General features: G+C 41.4%; 1 long non-coding RNA gene across 1 annotated transcript; it reads left to right on the top strand.

Moving 5' to 3' along the window:
• The first annotated feature begins 10,886 nt into the window (after positions 1-10,886).
• LOC118353658 (uncharacterized) lies at positions 10,887-12,374 on the top strand. The gene is made up of 3 exons (XR_004812935.2): positions 10,887-11,561; positions 11,753-11,806; positions 12,022-12,374. It is a non-coding gene; the product is annotated as an uncharacterized LOC118353658 (long non-coding RNA).
• Positions 12,375-13,900: the final 1,526 nt, after the last annotated feature.

Raw genomic sequence — 13,900 nt, 5'->3', positions numbered from 1 at the left:
CTGTTAGACACGTCTGCTCAAAAGCGACTTCAGAGCATTCAGCATCCCAATCAAACATGCCCACACTTTCCCACCTCATGAGGATTGCAGGCTGACTGCCTCATCATTGCATTCCAAGTTGACCCCCACCGGATTTTGCTCACTGCCTGATGGCACACTAGCCCCCTTCATTCTAAAGACCCTTCCCCCAGCTTTTATCACCGTGCTGCCTCTCCCTGGGACGTCCTTCACTGTCCTCTGCCAACATCCACTTCTCCTGCAAGGCCTAGCTCAAATATTATCTCTTTTATTAAGCCTTCCTGAAATCCCTTCCCATAGTCAGAATTAATTAGCTCTGCCTCTGTGTTCTGCAGAATTATAAATTTACTTCTATAATAACTTGCAGAGTCTGACTCTATTCTGTGTCACGGGTCCTCCATCAGCTGTGACCTCTGACGACAGGAATCATTGCTTATTTGGTTACGTATCTCATTCTCCTGAGGCAGAACCCACAAGAGCCAAGTGCTGAAGGGTGGGTGGGACATACCCCTGAAAGCCAAGGTCCAGAAAGGGCTGCAGCGATGCTCCGTATTACAGCTCTGTGCCTTGACGGGAGGCTGTCCGGACTGCCTCGCAGCCACGCTACCGGAGACTAGCGCACGCCGGCTGAACATACAACACCCAACACCAAACACTGGAGGTCCCCAGCACTGTCTCGGTCACATACGCTCTCATTCTCGGAGAGGAGGACATGGCACGCAGGGGTTGACGGGGAGCGCACTTGGGAACGCAGAGTGAACCCGTGGGAGCCGGGGATGCCAGCTTTGTATAAGATGCTAAGGTGCCCCTTCACATGGGAGGGGGTGAATAATTCTGCAGGCAGGCCAGAGGTGAAACCCCTTATGTTGAGTACCACTGAAATGAAGCTGGTTAGCTGGGGAGGGAGCCTTTCTTGCTGAGTGAGAGACATTTCTGGTAGGGAGGGGACTCGCAGAACTTTAGGGTCCCATGAGGCTTCAAGATATCAAGGCAGTACTTGAATTTTTAGGTACTACAATACAGAGTCTAGCAAATTCTTTTTTTCCTTGTTCTAAAGTGTGTTCAGCTACTAGGCAGGTATCTCTATCTCGACCAAAGCTTGTAGACATTGGTCAATAAGTGTTAAGGGGCACTGGGGTGGCTCAGTCAGTTAAGTGTCTGACTCTAGAGTTTGGTACAAGTCATGATCTCATGGTCCTGGGATCAAACCCCATGTTGGGCTCCATGCTCAGCTGGGAACCTACTTGTTTCCCTCTCTTTCTGTTCTCCTCCTGCTCTCTCTCTCTCTCTCTCTGAAATAAATAAATCCTTTAAAAAATAATAAAAAATTATTGTTTTGAAATTAATCAAAATAGAGGGCATCTCTGAGAAGCCCCACCACTACAACATGTGCTGTAGTTTTGTTTTGTTTGCTTTATTCTTCATAGTAATTTGGGTAATTCAGTGGTAACCTGGAGAGGAGCCCATCACTTCTATCCCCAAATGACCATTCTTTCCACATTTCTTTGCAATCTAGAAACTCAGAGAAAAACATAAATAAATGAAAAACAGGGGTTCTGTGTCCAGTAGAGGCTTGCAGTAGAGGAGGAAGGGCAAGGTAAGTACATAGTAACTGCTAATACCGAGAGGTGAAAGTCCAGTAGAGCTCCACAACATTGTAGAAAATACCCAATCTATAGCCAGCATTGAATTTCATCTCTGCTTTCATAAATAAATTATGCCTGTCATTTCTTTTAGACATGGTTCTTACTCTAAAACATTCTCCGAGAACCCTGGGGCATTTGCTGTGTTCCACTTCAGATATAGATATAATTCACGGGAATGGGACAAGGGTTGATCAATAAAACTTACAAACTGTTTCAGCATTTGGAAGTGCAAAAAATGCCTTAGAGTAAAATTCCCAGGGAAACTGTAGTCACTGACGTGGGTTTAATTCTTACTAGTCTTCATTCGTGGCTCAGGAAATTTCATTACCTAAGGAAATGATTTTAGGAATTTTTAAAGCTGTAATAGAGTCCACAAGCCACCTGATTAAAGTTTCCTTTAAGAATTGGATGCCACTGTGCCTTCCTATTCTCTGTCCTGGCTTCACGTGGAGGGTAGGAAGTGAAGGGCATCGATGTGATTTTGGGCTGTTTGACAAGAATATATAAATACGTGAGTATAAGAATAAAAATATATGAATATAAACATATGGTAAGATGTGTGATAAGAGTTAGATTTAGATTACTCTGTATCTCCCAGAGTCTGTCCGATGCAAAGACATCATCCCTGGATGCATTCAGAGGGAATTCACTTAAAATGAGTTGTTTACAAAGGAGTAGAAGTTCAGAAGCAGCTGAAAGGAGAAAGGGAAGTCACCCTGAGATTAGCAGCTGCAGAAAGTTCCTGCCATGCTTCTGCGGGATGAGAAAAGGAGCCATGATGGTGATGGTGCCAGGTACACTCCAACCGGAAACCACACCTAGAGTGTGCTGTAAAAAATGTATTTTCCCACCTTAAGAGGGAGAGGTTGACAACGGATCATCTGGCACAGACTCAACGAAGAAAGCATTAGAGAAGGAACCACAAAAATTAAGAAGTCAGGCTGCCTGTGATGACACGGTGTGGGGTGCAGGCTAGGGGATAAGCAGCTGTGCAGAAATGCAGAACAGTGATGCTCATGTGACATCCTCTCAGGTCCATTAAATAAATGCAGTCCACACCTAGCAGCCCCATCATTACCACTGGTCAGGTAACATGCAGCAGCTCTCTGTGCTGGCTACATCTAGTTTCCCTCACATCCTCGGGGGTAAGTCAACACTATTTGGTGCCTTTCCCAAAAGCCCTAGAAGATGCTGGCAACAGAACTCGAAGGGGCATGGGACAGGAGTGTGATGGAACTTGGGCTGGTCAGAATCCTGATTTCTTCCTGCATACAACAGGCTGGTGTGCTGGCCACCTGTATACCTTCCTTGCTAAAGACTTCTGAAAATCTGGACGAGGGCAATGGGGCAGAAAGAGGTACTGCACTAGAATTAAAATAGTATCACCCTTTTGCCTTATTATAACAATCAACACATCGGCACAGAAATACTCAATATCTAGATGGTATATTTTTGCAAAGAAACTGATGTTGCTTAGATGTACAAACCTGTTTAAAGTTTCTAAATGTTTTGAAGGGGACAGTCTTTTCTGTAGGCCTCTGAAGGCCTACAGGATGTTGAAACGAGAATCACAAACACATGGTAGATAGGATCCTTACTCAGGGTTTGCAGACCATCTCTGAATGGCTGCAGGCATTGCAGTGGAATGCCACAAAAAAGAGAATGCTTATGATACAAAGTAGAAATGAACTAACAAAAAACTAGTTGGGTCTTAGGTCCCAGTTTTAGCCAGGGGGCCAGGTTAAAACTAGTAACCTGTACGTGTGGCACACAAATTCATGACACTGATTGAATGAGGCAGTGTGAAAGGACTTCTGGTTTTTGACATGTCTGATACCCTGATCAATTAACATACAGGCCACTTGACAAACAACAAGCTCCAAGTCTGGCAAATCTAGTGGAATCTAAAACCAAACCAATCAATGGAGACACGTCTGCCTGAATCATTGCTGGTTGTGAGTTTGTATCCAAATGAAGAATGTGTTTGAAACTATATAAATTTCATAATGCTTTTGGTTTTCTTTCTTTGTCAAACTTGGATTTGATTTTTCACCCTGAAGTTAAAACAGATCAAATTCAAATCAAACCAAATAAAGTACATGCTAAAAGCCCATAATACACACAATCTGGCCTCTCTCTGCTACCAACACACACACACACACACACACACACACACACACACACATAATGGGATGTATAAAAAGTAATTATATTTCTTAAAAAGAGGGATGGATAAGTGGTTTTATTAGGTTCACCAGAAAAGTTAATTAAATTTAGATATAAAATACACTTAAGATTATGTATGTAAAATTTTCTCCCCTGTGGTAATCTTAGCTAAATGATTCATACTTTCTTGAAACTGCCCAAATGTGTAAAGTTGAGGCCAATTATAAAAATGAGGCTGCTTATTTATTCAGCAAAGATTTACTGATCATCCAATATTGGGGACTAAAGGGTCCCACTAAAGTAAAGTTTTTTTTAAAAAGTATTTAAGCAATCTCTACACCCAATGTGGAGCTTAAACTCATGACCCTGAGATCAAGAGTTGCATGATCTTCCAACTGAGCCAGTCAAGTGCCCCGAGGACCTACTAAATTAACATAAACTTTTTCTCACCTGAATTTGGAAATGAGAGAGAAGTCAGGCAATTGGAAATGAAAATATATAATCTGTGCCTGTGGGAACTTGGATTGAAAGATATAAGTTAGGAATGCAGAAAATGGATTTCATCCTAGTTAACCTCACAAACTGTATCTCCAGTTGCCCAGGAGGGATGTGGCCCTGTGACACTATGTTGGGGACAGGCAGACCAGAATGTCTGCTTTTTGGGAGGAAGTATGCCTCTAACAATGGAGAGAAAAGAGGAACCAAACTTTGAACGAAATATAAACATTTTAAATAAAGGCAGGATTACTCTTGGATTTGAGTGGCTTATCCTACTCCTGGCCCTGAGCCATAATAATGTGTTCAGTTCATACCACCAATTGTTAAAGTCACATTTTCAAAAGTGAGATACTTTTTCTGCATTCAGTCTTCATCTCTGTATGCCTTTACTCTTAACTTCTCTCCCATATTACCATTTGTTTCAGATAGGACTTTCGTGATGGCACCGGGACCACCTGGATTATCCAAGATCATCTCCCCATCTCAAGGTCCATCTGCATGTGCTCGCTTCAGCAGCACATACATTCAAGGTCCATCTGCAGTCTCTTTTGCCATGTAGGGTAACATATACACAGACTCTGGGCATTAGGACAGGGACATCTTTGGGAGCCATTATTTTGCCTCCTGGAACATCCCAGTGTAGCAATGGCTTCCAGGAAAATCTCTCACTGCCTACTGGGCTGATTCTCTCAATGACATGGCCCGAAGTTGCCAGACCAGCAGGCTTCTCTCTATATGACTATGTTCAATGGGTCCCAGCACTTGCAGGTATGTCTGATGTGCAAGATAAACAAGATTTGAAATGGATAGAAACTAGCTTCTGGAAATGTCTTCCAATTTTACAGCATGTATATGAAAGAAATTTGCTAGACATTTTCCTAGATTTGACATAATTCCAGGAATTTTAATCATATCCCACTGAGTTCCAACACCTAGGGCCATTTTGTGAGGTTAAACGGTATTCATATCCAAAGCCAGCTTAGTCCACATGTTGCTAAGAGAGCCTTAAAAGCCTGAACACATGAATCCAAGAGATTTCCCTTCCACTGCTTCCTCAGGTGACCGCCGTTAATAAAACCCAAAACACAACAGAAGTGGTGGTAGCCGTTTGTTTCCCTTCTGCCAACATCAGCTTGATCTTAACAATTTTTTAATGCTTGAGGTTCACATACTCATCCCCCTCGCCCCCACATGCATGGAACCTGGGTGCAATTTAAAGTCCTGGCATGAAACCATGAAACCCAGACTATAAAACACCTTATTAAAAAAAAAAAAAAAAGGCAAATGAGTGCCTATTCCTGCCCCCATATCTGAAAATGCTGAATATGAAAATGAAAATAATGTATTTTCATTGAATCAAGTCCTTTCCTCCAGCTGATGTCTTACACGTCCTCAAGCTGCTCAGCTGCTGTCAAGAAGGTCTTTATGTGTCCAAAGCCTGTGTGGCTCTACAGCAAGCTACCTCCACCGGCACCCTATGGCCCTATTAGCCGAGTCCCACACAAGGTTGCGGAGCTGGCATCCATCTGCAGGCTGGTTTTTACCTAAGATAAACCTATCACTACAAAAATATTTTCTTATCTATTAATATGTCCAGAACTGCACTGATTCACCAAAGGGAAAATTATAAAGTTTTTCAAGCAATTTCAATTTCAAATTTTCCAGCAAAGCCACTTGCTTTAGTATTGGAAATACTTGCAGGGCCAGAAGTCTTGAGCCCAACCCCCACTTGAAGCTTCAATAACTTCCGGTCGACATGTGTCCCAAATCCAAATCCATGTCTATTTCTCAAGGTTCCTCAAGAAAAGGCCTGAGTTTAGTGGTTGGGCTTTCTCAAATCATTCTTTTTTTTTTTTTTCTTTCTTCTGCACACTAGAAAAGAAGTATTTGATATTTATCAACAAGAAGCTAAACCAAATCCTAGAAGTTTCCGTTTTTCCACTCAGCAAACAGCAGTGCTAAATGATCCCAGGGCCTGTCATATCATAGGAGATTGAGATTATAGAGAATCAGACAAGAATACATGTTCTCACAGGGTCAGCTGCCTCCAAGGCTGGAAGTAAAAGAGGGGAGAAGCCAAGGTATGTACCCTCAATTCCCTTTCCCAAAGTCACAGTAGGTATATAATTCCTTTTCTGTAGGGGAGGCAGGAGGGAGGGGCAGAGAGACCAGGAGGCTTGTGCTAATAGATGTTCTTCCTTGAGTAAATATAAAGAGTAGAAGGGAAACTTGATTCTCCCATCATTGCCTCCTTTGTGCCTGGAATTATTCTAGGTCATCACAAATGGATTCTCCTTTTTACTATTTACACATGGAAGTTATTAAAATCCACCTCAAAATGTCAAGATAGCATGGAAAATTTCCAAAATCAGAAAGCACAGTTAAAAATAAGTTTGTGCTCCCATTGTTACAAGATTGTGTCCAAAATAAACGAAAGAACCCATAAATTCACATCATAGAGTCAACTGGGAACATACAAGCAAGAAGACTAGCCAAACTGGCTGCAGAGCCACCATAATGACCTTTGAAATAAATATTATGGTCAATTCTTCAGAACTTTAGACGAGAAAAAAAAAAAACCATCCCAATACTAGAATTTAAAAAGAAGAAAAGCAGTACCCTTTTCTTATAGTATAAATAAATTATTCCCTTTGGAAAAACTGAAAAGATGCATTTTTCATTTAGAAAATATTTGTCTCTTTTTGGATAATGTCAGTTACCACAAAGTAATATGATGATAAATTCCTTTTATGACTCATCTTTAAAATGGCTTGAAATTCACATTGGAAATCATACGTCCATGGCTACTTTCTATTTCAATTACTGTAAGTGAAAAATATTCTGCAACATCTCAAGGAGAGATTTAACAAATCTGAAACTCATGCAGGGCTCTTCATCCCACACTCGTTAATAGACAAATTATCTACTTTCCTCAAAGTAATCCAGAATCTCAGGACAGTTCATCAGGAATAGAGCATCTCCACATAGACCTCACGGAAATGTTCTCCAATACCAAATAAATTGTGTCTGTGCCTTTATACATCAACTAAACCATTTCTCAGAGCAAGACCATTATACTTTTGCCACTATCTTACAAGCTGTTTTGAGTAGCACTGTGGCTGACCATTTGAAACTGACTCTTAGACCTCCCATTCCCTTTCTGTTCGACTACTGGTCTCTGAATCTTTGGCCACAAGTACTGGCTTGTTTCAATAAACATTAAAAGCTGCCCTGGCAGGGTATTTCGAATAGAAATGGATCCAGCTACTTGCTAAAGGTCAATAACATTTGATGGGATCAGTAAGATTTTTCCAACTTTTTCCAGCAACTGGTCCAGTATTAAACAATAACTTGCTTCAAAATGCCTGTATTTCATAGTGTTTACTGAGCACATAGAATGTTATTCTGTGATAAGGAACACTATCCCAAGTGGAAACTAGGACAAGTACGGTGATGGATAACAATCACCAAAATGGCACTGGCTTATACTTGTAGTAACAGAGCAACAAAGAAACTCATATTTTAGGGTAGAGAACTGAGAACCTTGGACAGACCTTGAAAATAGTTGGTAAATTTGTCACATACGGTAAGTTAAAAGGTGGAGTATGTAATTTTTGCAGAATGTGAATGGAAAAGACAGAAGGTTCTTGTGTTCACTGTTTCTAACTGCTTTTATTAAGGCATTACAGAGAAAGAAGATTAACTGGGGCATAATTGGCCAATTTGCAAGCAGAGATGTAAGGAAATAGGGAGGTCAGGGATTGAGGTTATTAAGAAAAAGAAAATTGTGTCTGTTCACCAGCAGTTGTTACAAATGTTGCTCAGAGCCTCTCTCAGAGGACATATTAAGCTATTTCAGGCAAATAAAGAAATCAAGCCTGAAGGCAATAATCTGATTCAGGATGTCACCTAATTATTAGATGACCTCGTGGTAGCCAGGATTAAGATGAGAAAGTCTTGTGTTAAACTTCCTTTTTTCCCCCCTTCTTAATCAAACAAGTAAGGCAGACTTGAAACTTTTCTCCAGAAAAGAGCTTCAGGAAAAACAACAAGAACACAAATCTACTGGGTAGTAAATACATTGGAAACCTACTATGTTTTTGAGGAATTTATGTTTTAATGAAATCACATGTGTGGCCTGTAAAAGTATACCCATAAAATCTCTCGTGGACGTGAGAAAGAAGAGCTTGTAGAGATCTACAGCAACCCAAGCAGAATGTAATGCTCAATGTCCACTTCATACATAGCCAAGGAGGGTGAGGAACAAGGACACGTCTCTCAAGAGCCAAGCAGCTACACCACCGCCAGCAGCATTGCTATCCGGTAAGATTTCATGACTGCTATGTATCTGCTCCTCATTCTTCCTTCTTTTGAATGGAAGATACTCATATCAACCTTACTACTGCCCTGACATTTTACATGAGAGAGGGAATGGAAGTTGGCTATTAATTTTTAATTTAAAATGTGGGTGATCAGGAGCTTCACATGGACCTGAAGAAGAAAACTGTATCTCTCTCAAAACCTTGTATTTTGTGCTGGATGTTCCCACTACATGCGACTTTGGGTTGTGTCTTAGAACGGAGTCCAGGTATTTCTATGTGTGGAAAGTAATCAATGTGCATCTATTTACGTGCTTGGAGACTGGACTTTTGGGTGACTGCTAAGTATTTCCCTGTTTTTTTGTTTTGTTCTGCAATTAAAGTCACTATACACTTTATTTCTGGTCTTTAGGTACAGGTATGGTCTGTATCTACTTTTCAGAAGTGAGAAGTAAACAATTGTGGCATGAAACATCCAGGTCTTTATGGTGCTTTAATTGAACTGTCTCCCTTTTCTTTCTTGCTGGCTAAAATTTGTGATACACAGAATTGCATTAAATACCATGTGAGGAGGGTGAGTCTCCTGCTCTCCTGGGTTTTTTTTTTTTTTTTTTTTTTTTTGATGATCCTTTGGAGCCATATCTATTTTTACACTCTGGCCCCATTATAAGAGAAATGCACACCTGTCTTTTTGATCCACTGTGATATGCTTTCTCCTTGTTATAACTACTTAGCTTTTACCTTAATACAGCAATAGTCAAGAAAGGTGCTAAAGGAGCCAACAGTCCCCAAACTGGAAAATTTGATCTTAACAAAAATTTAGTTTTTGTTAGTTTCCACTGGCTCTTATCTTCTTTGCCCATTACTATCAGTGGAAAGAGCCCAGATGGCTCCAGCCATTCTTGCCATCACTTTAAAAGGATCACTGCGGTAAGCCTTCTGCAGATCCCTTTTAAGAAAAAGTAAATTCACTATTCTTGCTACGCTGTCTCATTTAAGAGACAGCCAGTTAAGAAGATGAAGCTGTGAGCTTTCCACACGCATTTGCTGCAATTGCCTCAAAAAAATTTTAGCTGAGGAAAAAAAGTTTTGACTTCTTTGTATGCTGACTCTTAACACTATTCGTCAATTAATCAATTTTAGTATCTTTATTAAATATTTATTGTGTTGAAGCTCTTGGGCCACGGAAGGAGAAGAATAACAAACAGCTTGAAAATATCCCTCATGCCAGGCCCTCCAAATGTATTTATAAAAACAGAAAAGTACCACACGTGGTACTTGTCAGTCCCGAATGCAATGACAGGCAGGCCACAAAAGTCAATAGAGGCGGCATCCTGTGAATCTGAACGGACTCCGAAAGCTAACATGGAGAAGGAGCAGGCTTCTGCTACTTCTGCAGAGATGAAGAGAGTTCTTTTATAAAGTGAAGAGAGTTGTTTTTTCTATAGATGGGAGATGGAGAATGCAAAAACATCCAGTTATTCCTTAATTCATTCCCCATCTATGCATCAAGCATCTATCATGTGTTGGCAATGGTGATGGAAACTGGACATACAGAGAACCTGCCCTCTAGAGGAAAAAGAAAGAGAATAAGGTGATTTCTTTCTAGATACTATGTGTTTCTCTGAATATTATGAAAACCACCATTTATTTCCTAATGATATACATAGGAAATTTTGGAATTATTCCTGACATTTTGTTCTCCTTGACCTCTCTTAGCGACTTACCAAGTCCCAAAGTCTTCCTGTGTGGGGTAACATATATAACAAAACAATTATTATAAATGGATGGCTGATAAAACAATTATATGCTAGGGAAAAAAAGGCCAAGGAGTTATAAATGGCAATACCACAAGGAGAGACAAAAGGAATTGTTTAAGGATGCCTAGATGGCTCAGTTAAGCATCTGATGCTTTTTAGTTTGTTTGTTTTTAAGATTTCATTTATTTATTTGACAGAGAAAGAGCACAAGCAGGGAGCAGCAGGCAGAGGGAAAGGGAGAAGCAGACTCCCCTTTGAGCAGGGAGACCAACATGGGACTAGATCTTAGGACCCTGGGATCATGACCTAAGCCCAAAGCAGATGCTCAACCAAGTGAACCACCCAGGAGCCCCAAGTGTCCAACTCTTGATTTCAACTCAGGTCATGATCTTACAGTTGTGAGATTGAGTCCAGTGTCAGGCTCCATGCCAGATGGGGAGCCTGCTTGAGATTCTCTCTCTCTCTTTCCCTCTGGCTCTCTCTATGAGAGAGAGAGAGAGAGAGAGAGAGGTGATTTAAATAGGGCCCACAAGTTCTCTTAGGTAAGAACATTTCATTTGTGAACTAAAGAATGAAAAGACAGTGTCCGTGGCCATGTGAAGGGGAGGAGGAGTAAGGACCCCACTACCTGGAATTGCTACCTGCAAAGAGCATTAACAGTTGAAAGATCCAGTGTGTTTTGATACAAAAGACTTTGGTGGGATTGGTGGGTGGAGTATGAGGGAGAGGTTCTCAAGACATGAGAACAACAAGTAACAAAGGGCTGCTTCACATGGAACCTTGAGGTCACACTAAAGAATCAGGAGACAATGAATTTGCCTGAGAGGACAGTTTTGGATATGAGAAGGCTGGAATAGGAAGACCAAAGAGGTGGTTCCCTGGGGCAGATACCAGGAATGCTTATGGTGGCCCCATTTTATGGGTCCTTGAAGGCAAAGGCATTTAAATATTACCTGTTGCAGTATGGGACCAACAGTAGTGTTGAGCAGAGTGGCATCTAGGGAGGTCAGTCACTCGTAGGTTAGGGATGGAGGTGGGGGATAGAGCAGGATGCAGGCAGAGCTACTGCCAAGTTAAAAGAAAAGATAAGGGTAAGACGGATGAAAATGAAGAGTGATCACAAGATACCCCACACAGGAAGACTTTGGGACTTGGTAAGTCGCTAAGAGAGGTCAAGGAGAACAAAATGTCAGGAATAATTCCAAAATTTCCTATGTATATCATTAAGAAATAAATGGAGGTTTTCATAATATCCAGAGAAACACATAGTATCTAGAAAGAAATCACCTTATAGCAGAAAAAACATCAAATAAAGATGACTTTTTATTCTCCTGTCTTCATTAAGGTTTACTGAAGTAATTAAGGCCCCTCACGACAATTTGGAACCTGGCCCTCGTTGGTATGTACAATTACCTTGGCATTCAATTGTTCTCTCTGATTGCTTCAAGGTGAAGAAAGACGAAGGGAGATGGGTCAGTAATGTGAATGGTATGTTTATGCATATGAACAACCCACGACCTCAATGCATGCCGTGGGAGTGAACTCTGGTAGTCTAAAGAGCAAAGTGTGCACCTGGGCTGCGGGGAATGATTACACATGTATCACTTCTTCTAGAACCTGCAGATCATCACTGCTGGCATGACGGCCATTGTTAACACTTGTGAAACAGGGGACACGAGCATCCAGAACCTTCTGGAAAGGATGTCCGCTGGAAGCATTCACTGCTCTCTGCCAGCACTACATCCCTTGGCAGTAGGATTCTCTTAACAACTGAGCTCAGCACCATGGAGCCCACCCATCTCTGACGGTCTTCCAGCCACTGATAGTCAAGTGTGTAGCCTGGCTGAGGACGGATACAACGAAGGCAGTCAGCAACTTGCTGCAGCCCATCTTGCCAGGTGGTTAACTTTTCAGAGCCACACTTCTCATTCTAAATTAGATAAAAAAGCAGGGAAGGACTGCCATGCCTACTGCCCCCCCCCCCCCCCCACAAATCACTGGGCATATAAAATACATCTGTGCCTCACACATGCAATCCTCTGTTTCAGACGATCACAACTTTCTGTGAGGGTCTGGCAAAGGCAAGGGAGCAGAGCTAGGGCAGAGGCTTTCTAGGTCATTGCTGGCATTCTCAGGCTTGCATGTGGTACAGGCACCCTCCACAAGGAAAGTGATGCTAAGTGACATGAGCCAGCCACAAAAGGACAAATACTGTATGACTGCTCTCGTAGGAGGTACCCAGAGTGGTCAAATTCACAGAACAGAAAGTAGAGTGGTGGCTGTCAGGGGCTGGTGGGAGGAGAGAAAGGGGATTTAGTATTTAATGGGGACAGCCTTTCAGTGTTGCAAGATGGGAAAGTTTTGCATAATGGATGGTGGCAATGGTTGCATACAATGTGAATGTAGTTAATGCCACTGAACGTACACTTAAAAATGGGTAAAACAGCAAATTTTGTTATATATGTTACCACAATTAAAAAAAAATAAGTAAATACATACACGCACACACCCCAAAAAACCCATACAACCAAGAAGTCTTCAGTGCATGAACGGATAAATAAACTTTGGTACATTGGGGCAATGGGATATTATTCAGTACTAAAAAGAGCTGAACAGGGGCGCCTGAGTGGCTCAAGGGTTGAGTGTCTGCCTTCAGCTCAGGGCATGATCCGCGGGTCCTGGGATCGAGTCCCGCATCTGGCTCCCTGCATGGATCCTGCTTCTCCCTCTGCCTGTGTCTCTGCTTCTCTGTCTCTCATAAATAAATGAAATCTTTAAATTAATTAATTAATTAAAATAAAATAAAAAGAGCTGAACAGTGATGAAAAGCCATGGAGGAACCATAAACATATATTACTATGAGAAAGAAGGCAGTCTGAAAAGGCTACGTGCTGTATGATTCCAACTCCATGACATTCTGGAAAAGGCAAAGCCACGAAAACAGAAAGATCCACCAGTGGGCTGCCAGGGCTAGGGGGCAGAAGGGATGGATAGGTGGAGCACAGAGGTTTCTTAGGACAGTGCAAATACTATGTATGATACTACAACGATAGAATCATGCCAGTGTACGTTTGTTCAAACCCATAGAATGTAAGGCATTAAGAGCGAACTGCAATGTGAATTATGGACTCCAGATGATAATGACATGTCAATGTAGGTTCATCAGTTTTAACAAATGTCCCAGTCTGGTGGGGATGCTGATAATGGGGCAGCCTCTGCATATATGGGAGCAGGGGTTGCATAAAAAATCTCTATATTTTACCCTCAGTTCTACTGTGAACCTACAGCTGCTCTTAAAAATACCCTTAGTAAAGAAAAATATATCAATGAAAAAATCAACTTCCCCTTGATCTCCAGCACTGGTTTACTTAAATTAGCATCTTCGTGTTATGTAAATAGATGCAAATGTAAACTGATTATACATCCCCTTGATCTTTAGCATTATACAACAATAAAAGCAAACCAAATTTACAAGTTAAAAGCAAACAAAACC

Source organism: Canis lupus, chromosome X (assembly GCF_003254725.2).
Source record: "Canis lupus dingo isolate Sandy chromosome X, ASM325472v2, whole genome shotgun sequence".
Classification (NCBI taxonomy): domain Eukaryota; kingdom Metazoa; phylum Chordata; class Mammalia; order Carnivora; family Canidae; genus Canis; species Canis lupus.
The sequence above is the reverse complement of the archived record's forward strand: the minus strand, read 5'-3'. Positions and strand labels throughout refer to the sequence as shown.